The 16,405-nt window shown below is 36.0% G+C and overlaps 1 protein-coding gene and 1 long non-coding RNA gene across 2 annotated transcripts in view; both read left to right on the top strand.

Moving 5' to 3' along the window:
- The window catches only part of LOC131439201 (uncharacterized), a 600,687-nt gene that overhangs the window by 255,331 nt on the left and 328,951 nt on the right, over nucleotides 1-16,405 (top strand). The window lies entirely within an intron of this gene.
- On the top strand, nucleotides 9,778-15,945 carry LOC131439203 (uncharacterized). Its single transcript, XR_009231079.1, has 3 exons — nucleotides 9,778-10,036; nucleotides 10,107-10,165; nucleotides 15,809-15,945. It is a non-coding gene; the product is annotated as an uncharacterized LOC131439203 (long non-coding RNA).

Here is a 16,405-nt window from a genome sequence, read left to right as displayed (position 1 = left end):
GCTAGTCAAAACTTCTCTTGCTTCCCAATCGTAGCCAACAACTAGCGGTGTCGCTCAGTCACTCGTTGCAGCTTAAAAAAGAAGACAAGAAAAAAAAATCCCACCTTCGTCGCCAATGTAACGTCGCTCAACAAATAAAAACACGTCTGCTCGTATCCGAAGAGTAATATTTATTAACCTCCATTTGACGTTTCTCCCTGAGTCTAAAGTTACATTTGTTCTACCCTGCGACTGAGTTCATCTGAGGGGTCTGTACTCTACTGAAAGCACTATACATAATGTTCATATCAACATAATTTATGTAGAAAGAACATCGTCGTATGGTGTTTTTAAACCGACTATGTATTTTCTTAGTGCGACTATACAAATTGTCAATCAACGCGTCTGCCTTTTTAGTGTCACATAAAGTTTCATTACAGCGGCAGATTTCATATTCCAACGACGAAATTACGATTTCTTGTATTAGTGTTTAATTTTGTAATAAGGCGCAGTTGTACTTCAGCAATTTCATAAGAAATAATTATAAAGGAAAAAATGTTACAAATTGTTGCAAAACATGGAGATTATATATTATAGATAATGTTCATGTATAATGTTAAATCAGTGAAAAATGTATGAGAAAAATAAAGCAGGTTTTAATGTATTCTTGTTGTTTTTACATCGAAATTTCAATAAATATAACTTTTGAACATTTTTTCATGTTCGAATGTTTCAAAACAACCAGAAGTGAAATGTCAAAAATACCATGGCACTAGTTAGAACAATAAGAAAAATGTAAAAATAAGATGCTTTCACGGTTGTGGAAAACATTCCAATTGTAGTAGTTATTCATACCATATACAGTTCAATATTACTATTTTAGAGCCAAAACCATTCCTAGTAAAAGTGAGCTTGCATACTGTTAACATCATCTGATTTTATTGTGTGCTGAAAACCACTATACTCGTATGGTTAAGGTGACCATGGAAACGAGCCACAAATGGCTGCCAAGAAACCGCCTATCCTCCCACTCCACCTTCCGCTATTTTGCTCTGCTCTTGATGTAAACAAACCATGAAAAACATTTTTTCTACGCAGAAGATTTTGCTACTGAAGTTGATGTCCGTCCGTTGAGCCGTTCGTTAATGGAATGAATCGTATGTGCGAGCCACTAGTAGTTTTATAGCATATTGATGTTTGATGAATGCTCCACCCGACAAGTTTGACGATTGGTTCAGGCATCGTTCAGGCATTTCAAGCCCGATTATTATGCTTGGAGGATAGTGTTTTATAACAGAAGTATTCACAATGGTTTTTCTTTTGATGTTTGAATAACATATGTTCAGTATTAATAACGATTTGATTTATTAATTTATTTTTCTGTTATATGTTATTGTTGTTGCTTCTTCGATGCTTACTTCTACAATACTCTTGTCTTCTATTCTCTTTTAAACTGTTATGAAACACATGAGATCTTTATTTGCTATTTGGTTGATTTACAATGTAATGTATATTTACTGTTATTTTATTCATAAATTGTATAAAGAATCATATCTCGAAATCTATTCGGTTTCCTAAATAATCTCTCAGGACGCTGATATTTATCTAGATTAAGGTTTACAGTCTCATTAAGCGGAATATTTGGATCTATTTCTGAGATATTTCGTCTCACAATATGCTCCTTTTGGATGATTGTATCTACTCCGTTTCGACTTTTTTTACATCCTGGATATTCCGGGAATATTGAGCACCACATTTGCTTCGAATAACAACTTTAGCTCCTTCTCTGGCTATTACCGTGAATCTTTCAACTGAAAACGTTGGGCTTGATTTTTGTTTTTTCTGTATCGCCACTAGAACTTTATCTTCTACTTGGATGTCAGAAAGTGTTGCCCCTCTGCTTTTATCGGCGTACATCTTACTCTGAAATTGAGATAATGTGTCTTTTTCTACTATGTCCGTTCGATCTATGGAATCGCACGATTTTGGTTCCCAAAGAGCCGGGAAAGTACCACGGTATTTCCACCCAACCAACAGTTCAAAGGGGGTAACACCGAAACGAGACAGAGAACCTACTTTGTTGTGTATATGAACGTAATTCTGTAGAGCCGTTCTCCAATTTACGTTGTCCAAACGAGCAGCCGCCAAAGTTTTTCTTATACCACTATTTTACCTTTCTACAGCACCATTCGATTGTGCACTTAAAGGTATCGATTTTCGTACCTTAATACCTCTATCCTCCCATGTCTTTATAAACTTATCACTCTGGAACGGTGGGCCATTATCGCTCTGGACCACTAAGGGATATCTCCATATCTGGAAAATTTCAGCAAGAGCTGTATTGGTTGTTTCTGCATCTATATTCTTCACTTCCATCACGTGAATGTATCTTGAGTAGGTGTCCACTATCACCAAAAACGGTAACTCCCTATTTGTGAGAGGTAGTGGAGCGTTTTTTTTTTTAAGTCTCAAACACGTTTCGCACTTATCGACGTACTTCTGAACATCCTTGTTAAGACGAGGCCACCAGAAATGGTTACGTAGAATGCGCTTCATAGATGCTGGTGCGATGACTTTATAGCTCTGATTCGTAGTTTCTGAGGTAATACAACACGATCTTCCTTAAAAATTAATGCACCTAACGTCCTCAAGTATTTGGCATGACATTCATATGCCTTTAATTTCTCATTATATTTTCCTGATTTTAATGATTCACGAATTTCGTTTTGTTCTTCGTCGAATTTCCATCCAATTCATTTCCATATTTCCTACTTCCAGGACAAATAAAAAATGCTCATCGGCTGAGTCGTCAAATGATTCAGTTGGGGTGTGTCCGACTACTAGTCTTGAAAGTGCATCTGCAATGTTCAGATTCCATGGGATACTTTCAACTGAGAAATCGTATGACTGTAATCTAAGTGCCCAAGCTTCGGCTCGCGTAATAGCTCTCTTACCAATCCGATGCATAACTCCAAAAATAAACTCGTTTGATCTAGCATCTGTTCGAATTTTAAAATTTATGCTCATCAAATAGCAAGAAAATCTTTCAACGCCCCAAACCACTGCCAGAGCTTCTTTTAGGGTGTTTCTGTTCTGCTGAAGACAATGCTCTTGAAGCGCAAGCAATGACTCTTGGATTGGAATTATCATCAATTTGAACTTGAATCGCTCCTAGCCCATGGGGGGACGCATCGACATAAAGTTCTGTTTTGTCGTCCCGATTATAGTAACCCAGGGTTTTGATATTTGTCCAAGCCAAACGTCTTAGATGTTCAAACTCCAACACCTCAGACCAATAAAATTCATTTGCCATGGCTAAGTTTCTCAATCGCCACGTTTTGTCCGCTCGATTATGTATGAATCGATCAATATAATGAATGAAACCCAGAAAGCTTTTAACTTCATCTTGAGTTTTAGGTTTGCGAAAATTTTTTACATATTGGATTTTTTCATTTTCTACACTCCATACTGCTGCCGATAAATGAAATCCAAAGAATGGTACTTCCCGTTGATTTAGCAAACATTTGTTTTCATTGATTTTGACGTTATAGTCTTCCAAACGTTTCAACACTTCCTTTGGATTCGCATCATGCTGTTCCTTTGTAGTTCCAAATACTAATATATCGTCCCAATAGTTGACTGTGCCCTTGCAGTCCAAGATAATGATAGACTGCATTATTTCTTGGAAAATATCTGGTGCGTTACATAATCCAAATGGAAGTCTACGACACCTATATAGTGCATCTCCAGAAAAAAAAGTTTGTCAAATGGCGACATTGCTCGTCAAGAACCACATGAAAGGAAGCATTTTTGAGATCGATAGTTGAAAACCATTGAGCTTCATGTAATTGCATCAATATAGCTTCAAATGTAGGCATTTTGAACGGAGTTCGATTTATACATTTGTTTGGGCCTCTCAAGTCAATGACCAACCGAATATCCTTTTGGCACCACTAGCAGGGAGAAGCAGAATGACCGGTCCATACCTTCCGTGACTGGTTCAATAATACCCGACGCTAGAAGCTTGCTAAGCTTTTGCTGTGTTAATGTTCTGAAACCTGTCGGTATGTGAGTAAAAACATTTCTTGCAGGAGGTAAATCTTTATCGTAATGTAATAGTACTGGTGGTACGTTAAATTTAGGAAACTCCTCTACGATCGAATTTATCGTTGCTTTTATCATAGCGAATTCGCTTCTCCATATGTTCTCATGATAACAAACTGGTACTCTTAGTCCTATATCTAATAAGCTATACCGCGCTGCCGTATTAATGCTCAATAAAGATCGTAATTCCTCAACAACATAGAATTTTTCTAAGTAAACTGGTCTATCTTTAGAAACATGCAGATTCGTCCAAAATGTTTCAATTAAGTTTACGCTACCTTCCGAAGCATAAGCACGTAGTGTCTTGTCCGATGTGTAGCTTAAATCGCATAATTTGTCCACCTTGGAATTATCATGAAGTATCTTATCCAGTATATTTTTCGTAATGGTGTTTACTTGTGCCCCAGAGTCAATGAAAAAAATAACTCGTTTCCCAGCTATGTGTCCGACCACGAACGCATCTTCTTCTATTGGTGGTCTATAAGCAGGTATCAAACATTTTGTCTTCTCTGTATCGGAATTTTCGAGTATCGAATTATTCAGAAAGCTTTTTTTCGATAAAGCTATCTTATCTAACTTCAAACAGCGGAACAGATGCACAAATACGAGCTAAATGTCCACGACGCTTACAATTGTGGCACACCTTGTCTATATTAGGACAATGAGAAGGGTCATGGTAGTAACTGACGCATCGCCAGTATGCATTTCGAGTGGTTCTCTGAAGAACTTGTCCTCGCCAAAATGTTCCTTTTCCTCTTTAAATACCTCATACAGACTCGTGATACAGCACTACGACTTAAATTGTCTCTTGAATTTGGTAGTTGTGTTACGGCAGCAATTGTAACGTTTTTTCTGGCGATATAATTTTTGATATTCCTCTTCATTTAATTTCTTCATCTCGCTTCTTCGCTTGGCTTCTTCTTTCTGCTGCACTATATTTATAAGCTTTCCTCGTTGACCAATAATGTAGGTTCGCGATCCAAAGAAATTATCCAGTCGAGCGATGGCATTGGAAAATGGCATAATGCGAGCATCAAACATGTCTGCCGTAGACGAAGTTTATTTAAAAATTTCCCATAATTTTGGACCAGCTTTAATCCGAAATACGTTAAATTTAGCTTTTTCGTCAGAAACGCGAACCAGATTGAATGATGCGTTCATTATTTCCTTCCATTGCTCGTATGCTTTCTTATCTACGTATGTCTCTCCCTCCGACGGTTTACATTCCCGAATATTCATTGATCCAAAAGACATAGTGAACATTAACGATTCGCTTCCCGATGAAGCTGTTTGCTGTTGGCACACATCATCTGAATCGAAATGCTCGACAAAGTTATTCGCGGTGCTCACACTAACACCGACGACACGACCAGACACTCCGAAGAAAAATTGAAATAAAAAGTGTTACCAAAAATATAACAGCCCCTTGAAAACGATAAAAAGAATCTTCTCGAGCAACACTGATTAAGTTGCTACGAAATAGTAACCAAGGAGCCACAATAAATAAACAAAATATTTGAGGAAATTGTGAACAACTCAAAAAATTCAAATTTCGTGCCCTCACCACTCCTCAAGAGCAGATAAGGAAAGTGGAACATTCAAGTGGCCATCATGAGTGCATGCAATAATGAAGGTGAGTGCTTAAATCTTATTTGTGACCTATGAATATAGAAATGTTTTTGATAATGCATTTCTTTCATTTAACTAACACAGATTCTATTCTTTGTAGTTCGCCGTCTTCAGAAATGCTCCTTGAGCTGGACATGAAGAGTCAGTATGGGCTGTGTACTATTCCTTAGGAAATCGTTGCCAAACCAATTGAAAGCATTCTCATGAGCGCTGGTTGGACGCAAATTCCACACCTCTCAGCAGGGTCCACGAAAGAAATAGGTACGGTGGGTAGTACTACCCATCCGAAAATTTCAAAGAATGGCAATTACCCACGTTTTGAGCGGAAACAATAATAATACTGGCAATATTAATTATAATAAGATTATTTTTTTCTGCCCCGGAATAATAAATGATATCGTTCAAAAACTGATATATCGTATTTAAATACCATTTCCGTTAGAATTGGGAAATATTTCAAAAATGGTAGGTTGTGGCTACCAGGTCGTTAGTACTTACAACTTAGTGCCTGAAAAAGAATCTTCCACTCGAGGCATTTTGATTTTTCGTTATGAAATACCCGTTTTGCCATTTGTTTTGTTTACATTTCTCAAGTCTTCACTAAGCAGTAACCAAGGTTATGGTAACTGTTATTGAAAATCAATAATTTATCAACTTTTGTTGTCAGTTTCAAAATTGTTTCCAACAATTTCGGTTTGACATTACCAGTTACTGAGGGGTAGTTAAATTTGCGATACAGTTTTGACAGACGAGTGGCAGGTCGTGTCGTCGCTAACACTGTCTTCTTTCTTGGATCGCAAATTAGCCAGCTCAGTTTTAAGCGCTGATATTTCCTCTAGTAGCTTTTTCTTTGTCAATTTCGATTTCCTGTTGAGGCAGAAAATTCAAATATTCAGTTCTCTGTCTCGACTATCAGAGTTTTTACTAAAATTTTCTTCTTGGACAGCCAGGGGCTGGGGTCCACTAGGAGATTGATAGTACCTATTAGCTCTCTACGGACTGTACCAGCCTAGATGCCGTGTGGAATCCGGCGGAAAAAACTGAACCAAGAATAGATCCACTGGGTTCCTGCTTCCATGTCATAAAAGACGACAATTGCAGGAGTTTCTTTTTCCTTTCAGTTATCAGATATTTTCAATGTTTTACTTCTGATTACTCTATTTTACTAAATCATCTTTTTATTCAACCTATCAATTTCCGTCTAGCTTCGGAGAAAAGTTTTATTAGGAATGATTCCTTCTTCCATGTTATTGATTGTCTTTCAGGATTATAAAATGAATGATAAAATTCAACCATTGCGCAAATCCGTTTATATTACAAAGTTAATAACAGCGATAACATATATCGGAATTTTGAATACATAGTAAAAAACACTTGATATTAATATTTCAAACAGTAAATTAATATTTTTCTCGGTAGCCGGCTGCCCAGATCAACTAATAAAACCAATTAATAATTTTAATAAATAATTAAAATAATAAAGCGGAAATAAGCGGAATCAAGACGCGTGTGAAATCTGTTGACCTTTTTTTGGTGATTTAAAATGATTTTATAATAACTGTTTAGAATATTTCAATGCAATGAATCAACTTTTTTGTTTAAATCCTATTCGCTCGTTTATTTTGTATCACGTAGTTTCATTTATAAAAACGTACTTTATCCACCTAGCAGTGAGATGATACCTTTTTTTTTATCAATCCACATGTGTTTTTTTTGCATGACTAAAAAAACGCGAAAGGTAGATGCATAAACGAGTGACTGCATACTCGACAGCCGGCTGTCCGGAGTTTTGTCAATTTCGGAGATTGACTGTTTCGTGCATTATATTGCCAGCACAAAGTAACACATAAAACGATAATACTTTAAAACATTCTTGGTAGCCGGCTATCCAGAGCAATAAACACATGATAACATTATTAAAACATTTACTAACAAAGTATCCTCTCCTGTGATGCATGTGGGAATGCAGAGGATTCCTCGGTTCTTCGAAGCAACATGCATCGAACTAACAATCCTTTCCCTCCCAACTAGATCTGCATTCGGACGTGGCCGGCGTCGGTATTGATCAGCATGCATGGATCAATACAGTTTGCACAGTGTGAAACAATGTGTTATTCCCAAACATGTTACTTCAAAAAACCATTTTGCAATCTCAATTGGTCCAGATCAATAACGGAGTAGCAACACACGGGCGGTCTCTAATCCTAATGCTAAAATTTTCTTCTTGGACAGCCTGTCTCAACTACCAGGCTTCCCATAGTTTATTGAGGATACTGCCTCGACTACAGTTCCACATAAGGATTCTCATGTTGAATTTTATTTTACTCACCGGTCAATTATAATGATATCGTCTGCGCCATTGTCGTGATTTTCGGTTGAAGGTTGACTGCGTGGTAGCTGTTGTTCCGCCATACTGGCACTGGACTGGAGACTCGCGACTGCTGTTGCCAAGGTAACTGTGGCCTACTGCCCACAGAAAATTTAGTTTTCAGAGCAGAAGATTTTGCTACTGAAGTTGATGTCCGTCCGTTGAGCCGTACGTTAATGGAATGAATCATATGTGCGAGCCACTAGTAGTTTTATAGCGTATTGATGTTTGATCACAGACTAACAGACATGACAGTATGAGTAAATTGTTATAAAAATCATTTTTCGTGATGCACTAGTTCCACCTACATTGTACTGTGCGAACTATTTACTATCGGTACACCCCTTGTGTTACGTAAAAGGTTTTTTACTAGTTGGTTTCCTCTCGTTTGTCAACACCGATCAGCTGCTTACAGGGTTGCCTGATTTAATCAAAATATTTGATAATGAATCGTCACAATAAATTATTGGAGTACGTTGATAATATATTTAACTTTTTTAGCGATGTTGGAAAGTAAACATTCATTTTACTCAACGTTGTTCATCTAGACTATTTTTGATTGTGTTGGTAATTTTCATCCGAAATTAAGACCAGAAGCAAGTAAATATTGTAACAAAACGGGTTCGATTTTGTATTTCGTTGTAGGATGAGAAGTAGGCACAATTCTCTATATAGTTTTGGCAATATGTAAATAATCTGTATCCTGCATGAAATTCGCATGGAGGTATACAAATCAATACATTACAGGTAATTCTGTATGAATGGCAACTCGGTTGGTAAATGAAAAAAATAAACACAGTCTAGATGACAGACAGGATGTATTTGATAGGGTAACGTGGCGCCATCATGACATATGCGAGTACTGTCCCAACTAAAGGAATATTCGAAATGACCGTTTATATGGTTAAAGAATGTAATTTGAGTGTCCTGTCTGTTAGTCTGTGGTTTGATGAAAGCTCCACCCGACAAGTTTGACGATTGGTTTAAGCCACACCTCCCACAGTAAACTTGTTAAACTTTCAGTTTACAATGAACAGGCATCGTTCAGGCATTTCAAGCCCAATTATTATGCTTGGAGGATAGTGTTTTATAACAGAAGTATTCACAATGGTTTTTCTTTTGATGTTTGAATAAAATATGTGCTGTATTAATAACGATTTGATTTATTAATTTATTTTTCTGTTATATGTTATTGTTGTTGCTTCTTTGATGCTTACTTCTACAGGTTACTTCTTAGAATGTTATTATTTTTCACTCACCTCAAGATTTCAACTGCTGATTATAGCTCTGTAACATAAGTAAGCTTTATGATACTCTTTTGAGTTGTTCTTTACCGGTAAACTTATCCTCTGATCTAAACATTTTATTATAAAACCTTTGAATAACTCACAGTTCCGGTTTTGAAAATTTTCCAAAAATCCACTATAATTAGTTTGCCGGCCTGCTTTAGGATTGGTAATACCACCCTTTTATATTGGAAATGATGCCATACATAATTAGAGAACAAAAAACCTTGCAAGCACTGAAAATGACATTATTTTCAATTAGTCGCACATTAATATAGTTAAAATTACGGATCAAAACTACTTTCGTACGTCACCATCTAAAATTTCAATATTTATAAAAAAACGATAACATTTGTCTAATTTCCATTTCTAACACTGCTTCCCCTCCTAGTTATCCGCAACCCTGTTGTCTTATGTACCGTCGCTATGGAATGCAAGAAATAAACAAACAGTTCTAGTATTGCAATCTTTTCAAAATGCCTCGTCCATCTAAGAAAAAGAAAGCAGCGCTCATTCGCAAAAATCAGAAAAATAGATGGAATACGTAAATAGAGTGTGTTTTGGGTAGTGAGTATGTGCGGAACTCATCAGTTCAAACAGTGGAAGAACTGCCAGAAGTTGCAGTTCAAAACAATACCACAGAATTTAGAAACTGTACTGGTATCAATAGGTAAAGTTCTAAAATATCTTCGTCAATATATGAAATTATATCTTACAATTTGAATGATAAATCTTTTCAGAGCAAATAGCCGATTTATCATCAAGCCCTCTTGTCAAGTGCCACTTGACTATTCTCTAGGTGAGGTTGCTTCTCTATCCGAAAACGATGATGTTGTCCGCAAATGTACATTTTGCATATTGTTTAAAACAATACATTCATTTGTGAATCGTAGAAACAATATATTGAATCGTTGGAAACGAAAAAAATCTTGTTAGGATACAATAAAATGTATTGTAACCCTTAGATCTAATTGTAAATCAATTGTTTATACTTTAAAATCAATGATTAATTTTTCTACGGGCTGCACGAACCAGTTTTTCGGATTCACTGACTTTTGCAACCTTGACTGAAGGTATTTGAAATTTTTACCTGTAGCTCATTTTCTCTGTAGCTCATTCTCATCCAGAAATTCGTGAGAAAAATTCACGCGTTTGTTTTTAGAACGGCTAATAAGCCCCCTATCAACTTCCACTTTGAAAAGAAATTGCAAGCGAGCTATGAAAGATAGAGTATTAAATTTAACACCAGACGAAAGAGAATTCACGCGTTTTTTTTTTTTGATAACGGCCAATAAGCCATCCATCAACATTCACTTTGAAGAGTAATTTCGAATGACTCGGCACTCGATGAGAGTAAGTCATAATAGTAAACGGCAGGAAAAAGTTTTCTCTTTCGTCTGGTCTTAAATTTAATACTCTATTTTTCATAGCTCGCTTGCAATTTCTTTCGTAAGTGGAAGTTGACAGGTGGCTTATAGGCCGTTCTAAAAAAAAACGCGTGTAATTTGTTTCGAAAGTGGAAGTTGACAGGTGGCTTATTAGCCGTTCTCAAAAAAAGCGTGATTATAGTTTTCGAAATTATTCATTTTCATTGCTTGTTTCTGGTTTAAAATATCATAGTGAGTTGCAGCGTTGCAGATTTATCTGGAGAATGCCAGATTTTCCTCACTTCGCCAGACACTCAAAAATTTTTTGTTTTTACAGATTTATGAAAAATAACCTGGCAACTCTGGTGAGTTGAAACAACACAAATACATTTAGGGCATATTCAGGAGTGTTCTAATTCTAGCTGCATAATTTATGTCAGTATTAAAATTTAAATCTAGAAATTATAACAAAATAAACTGGCAGCCCCAGCAGCGTTTTATCTGTGTTTCAAATATAGAAAAAATAGAACGGCAGTGTATACTAGTTTTAAATTTGACAATAGAACTGGTCGAATAGATAAAACTAAAACTGATTGCTGGGGGTACGTTTGTTTCAGTTTCATTTACATTATAAAACATCCATATGAAGCTTGCAGCTGCTGAATTTTCTCTTACAGCAATATATAGAATAGATTTTGAATCTTCGCGTTGATGTAGCGTTCAGAGATGCCAGGTAAAAATTTCAAATATCTACAGACAGGGTCTGTAAATCTGAAAAAAAAAATCTGCAGTCAGCAAGTATGTCTTGCTGGCAGCAATTTCTCTATAAAGTGTGACACGCAAAACTGACTTGGCGAGCAAAAAAAAAAAAAGTCGCGGAAATTTCAAAAGTCTGTAAATATAGACGAAAGTCTGCGAGAATTTCAAAAGTCTACACAACAAAAAATGTCTGCAGCACTATACCCCAAATCTGCAGATTTACAGACAAATCTGCAGACCTGACATCTCTGGTAACGTTTACACTATTACCATTTGCCAGAATGCTTGTGCCAGTGTACTGCCCTCTTAGGAAAAAAAACTTCAACGGTGGTCCTTCGTTGGTCTAATACGTTGGATCATTGGACCACAGTTGAACGTTTTTTCCTAAGAGGGCAGTACACTGGCACCAGCCTCTCACTTGTACTCGGCGGGCAGATTTCCCCCCAGGCGGTTGGCTATGTCTGCCAACCATTTTAGCCGGAATTCTGCCAGAATTCCGGCAAAAGTCTAGCAACAATGCAAATGATTCCAGCAGAAAATTTCGCCTAGCGGTTATTAACGGTTCTGTTTCCACCAGATTCTTACCATACAAGATTGGCAGAACCGTTTTGAATCGGTTCTACATATTTAGCGTCTTGGTTTCATTTTTTCATTAAAAAGTACATATGAAAGGCAATAAATTATTGCCCTTCATACATACTAATTATGAAAATGTTATTGCCAATAACAGTGCTTTCTCACTACCAAACATACACATATTTCAATCTCATTTAACTCGTCTCAATATTCGTTTTTTGTATGTACATGCGGGATTGACAAACATCAAATGAAGTCGAATAAAAAAGGAAAAAAGAAGGAAGAGAGAAATAAACTAGACACATACGTCGAGATAATTACGCAATTTCGCCTGAACAATTTTAACAGCAGCCGGAATGCAGCCAGTTTTCTGACGGTTGCCAGAATTCCTCACAAGCGGGATGCTGGCTGCCAGCAGAAGTGTAGGGTTAGAGTGACTATAATCAGAGTGGCGACAGCTGTTCGTTTGGAATGACAGCTACCAGTTCTATAATATAACTGAAACTGAAACAAACGTATCCCCAGCAAGCCGTTCTAGTTTTATTTATTCGACCAGTTCTTCTGTCAAATTTTAAACTGGTCTACGATGCCGTTCTATTTTTTGTATATTTAAAACACGAGTTAAACACTGCTGGGGCTGCCAGTTTTTTTTTGTTATAAAATCCAGATTTAAATTTCGTAACTGACATAAATTATGCATCTAGAACTAAAACACTCCTGAATATGCCCTAAACAGGGCACGATATCCGACGTTGCCAGGTATATCGATTTATCGGTATTTATACAGATATTGGACCTCTTTTGAGCAATTTGACGTCTCTGTTACTCACACCGATGCAGAGTGCGCAGATCTATTCATATACGAAATAAGAATGTGTGCGAGCCGAAGTCAAAGTTTGTTGTGGGTTCAATTTTACACTGAGGTAAAACATTTTTGACTCATAATCATACACTGCGAAAAATGCATATAAAATTTCGTAAGCTATGAACTAATGAACCAAGTAGAAGACAGTTCCATTACGTGATGTAGAGTTTCATGAATGATTTTATGTCTTTCTCATCTGTTCTCTTGGCATTGCAGTGTTTTTTTATTGCATATATGTCTTCAATAATTGACACGATGCGGCTCGACAAAATTCACTGGGTTATTGCGACATACTCACACTAGCATTAACCTTTCAACTGCTGAGAATAGCCACACCAACACATTCGCACGTGGATTGGTCTATACCGCAATACAGATATATACTACCAAAATACCGATAATTCATTAATCGTACAGATAAATACCGATTTTAGTTGATAGCATAGATAGACAAGAGGAAAGGTTGCTACAAGACCTTTTTTTTGCTCACCAAAATGAGCTTTGGTGACATTTCCGTGAACTTTTGTTGACGAGATTCTGATACCGATATGATGCAGATAGATTTTTGCGCCGAATATTGATTTTTGGAAAAATAACCTGGGAACGCTGTTGAAATCATAATACCTGAGCTCACGATGTAAAATACCCTGGTGATCACGTTTTTCTATGTGTTGGTGCGGTTGTCATTTTACTTTGGAATAACAGAGAGACGTGAAGAAGAAAAAACATAAACAAATGACGTTCCAGGAATTGCTTTTATGAAAATATTTAGAGTTGGTTCTGTTTGCGAAAATTTTGACAGTGAAATGTGTTGTTTTGTTCCGGAATGTTTCAATCGTTTTCATCACCTGCATTTGAAATGCCACCCACAGCACAATCACTCCATTATCCATAATAACTGTAATAGATACCACAGTGCTATCCGCCAAATCCTTCCTCCAACGAAATGAACAGAATCGGATGTGTACATTTTCCTATATTTCGACGTTACCTTTCAAGCCCTTGAAGAAAAAATGTCTAGATTTTCAATTAGTGCCAAAGATTCGCCAGGCTGCGCGACAACTGGAGTAACTTAGAAGTGAAATCCCGATCTGAAATGGTCGTTTGTTTATGTTTACATGCTTGAATCCCGGTCGCCATACTTATTTTCGTGAGAAAATTACCAACACAACCAAAACTGTCTTAACACGGCACCAGTGTATTTTACGTCGTGACCTGAGCTTTTGTTTTTGACAGTTTTAAATTCTGTATAAAATGTTCAAAACAACGAATGTGACAATGGGAGATTCTCTTTGTTTACTTTCTCTTTCGATTATTGCGGAATATTCCTGCTTTTTTCGGTAATTTCTTCGGTGCAGGTTCGATGATAACTTTAGTTATTATTATCGGTAAATAATTCTAGTGAAAGATTGCTATGAGTGCTGTAATAATCGAAAGAGAAAGTAAACAAAGAGAATCTCTCATTGTTACATTCGTCGTTTTGAACATTCCATACAGAATTATACTTCAATCTGTCATTTTAGAGCAGATATCAATCATAGCGAATAGCCTGTTCTAGTGATTAGAAGACTACTAAAAATATTTATACACGGTATCACAAAAGGGTATAAGTGGAATATTTCTTTCAAATTCAGGAAGGTGCAGTACACTATCGATCGATAGGCGTTTTTTTTTAGTGAAAAGCTATTTTTAAGTATAATGGCTGGACAAACTATTAATGATAGACTGCTCGCAGCGCGGCACAGTCTTGCTGGACAGGGATTGGCCAAATCGGTTTGCAAAGCAACGACTGAAGAAATGATTGCTCCGAAGAAAAAACATTTAGATTGTAAGTGTCATAACAAATACTAAATCTCACTACGTCATTGAGATGTAATATTCTTCTCAACTTCCCTGCATAATTTGCTCATGCAAAAATCATTCTCAAACCCATCTGAAAACAATCGATTCTTCTATTCCCATGTCTAGAAAAACAATTCCGAAGAATTAGAGCATCAAAAAAATACACATGTGTAATGAATAGCCAGATTAATGTGCTACAATCTTACTTCCGTATGCTTATTATTTTAGAGAACTTCTATTTGCTTCGTTTAAAGCAATAAAATCGTGTACCGATGAAGAATTTCATTCATGATTACTCAACAATTTAAAATTATACGGTATATACAGTGGCGTACCGAGGAAATTTGGCGCCCGGGGCAAAATAAGATTTGCAATCGTTGGTTAAGTGAGCAAAACCAGCTTAACTCCATCTCCGGAAAGATGACTTGGATGAGCAAAAAAAGAGGTCACAAGCATTGGTTTGCCGTCCCCATGAAAACGTTGCGCTTGGGGCGAGTGTTCGCCTAACCATATACGCCACTGTGTATATAAGTTGATATTGCAATCAGTCTTCTGATTTCAAATCGTCGAGGAAAATTCATATCATTCATGAGATTGCTAGCCTTTTTAGTGGTAGTGCTTTAGGTATAGTTCAATGTTTTTTTTAAGTCAACACAGTTCATCATGGTTCAAAACAAGCACCATCCGTTTTGAATAAATTGTAACGCAGATTTAAAATAACTACTTTTTGCACGATATGAATCTCAATGTTTTGTTATTTCAAATATGTTTTTCTTCGTTTAATTTCAATTCATTCATCTTTACGGCGCACGCTTAAGGCAAAGATAACTGAAGTATTTTAACAATAAAAACATATTTAAAACTGAAAATGTATCTTCAAAAAGTATAATTAGAAAACTATTAATACATCTTGATTTCTTATGGGCAAAATGTAAACAAAATACTGGGTAAAGCCCGGAAAAAATGATAAAAATTAGCAAAATATGTGCCCTATACTTTACTGCACAGTGATAACAAAAAACTTTTATTACAGATTTGGTACATTGCACCAACGAACCAAACGTTTCAATTCCACATTTAGCGAATTTGTTGGTGGAGCGATCACAGAATGCAAATTGGGTTGTTGTTTACAAAGCTCTGATTACAACACATCATGTACTAGCTTATGGAAATGAGGTAGGATACATCAAGCAATTCGGTATCAACTTGTGAAAAGAGCGTATGTTATGAGAGACCCATGCGAAAATTCACAAAAAAAAATTATATATATATATATATATATATATATATATATATATATATATATATATATATATATATATATATATATATATATATATATATATATATATATATATATATATATATATATATATATATATATATATATATATATATATATATATATATATATATATATATATATATATATATATATATATATATATATATATGTATATACATATATACATTTTGCTACATTCGCAAGGGCCTGTCGTACTATAGGCCCTAATCACATGTTGGAACTAAATAAGAATATATCATTACAAATACGTTTTTATTTTAGAGATTCATACAATATTTGGCATCGAGCAATTCCTCGTTTCAGTTGAATAATTTCTTGGATAAA

This window comes from Malaya genurostris, chromosome 3 (genome assembly GCF_030247185.1).
Source record: "Malaya genurostris strain Urasoe2022 chromosome 3, Malgen_1.1, whole genome shotgun sequence".
NCBI classification, from domain to species: Eukaryota; Metazoa; Arthropoda; class Insecta; order Diptera; family Culicidae; genus Malaya; species Malaya genurostris.
The sequence above is the reverse complement of the archived record's forward strand: the minus strand, read 5'-3'. Positions and strand labels throughout refer to the sequence as shown.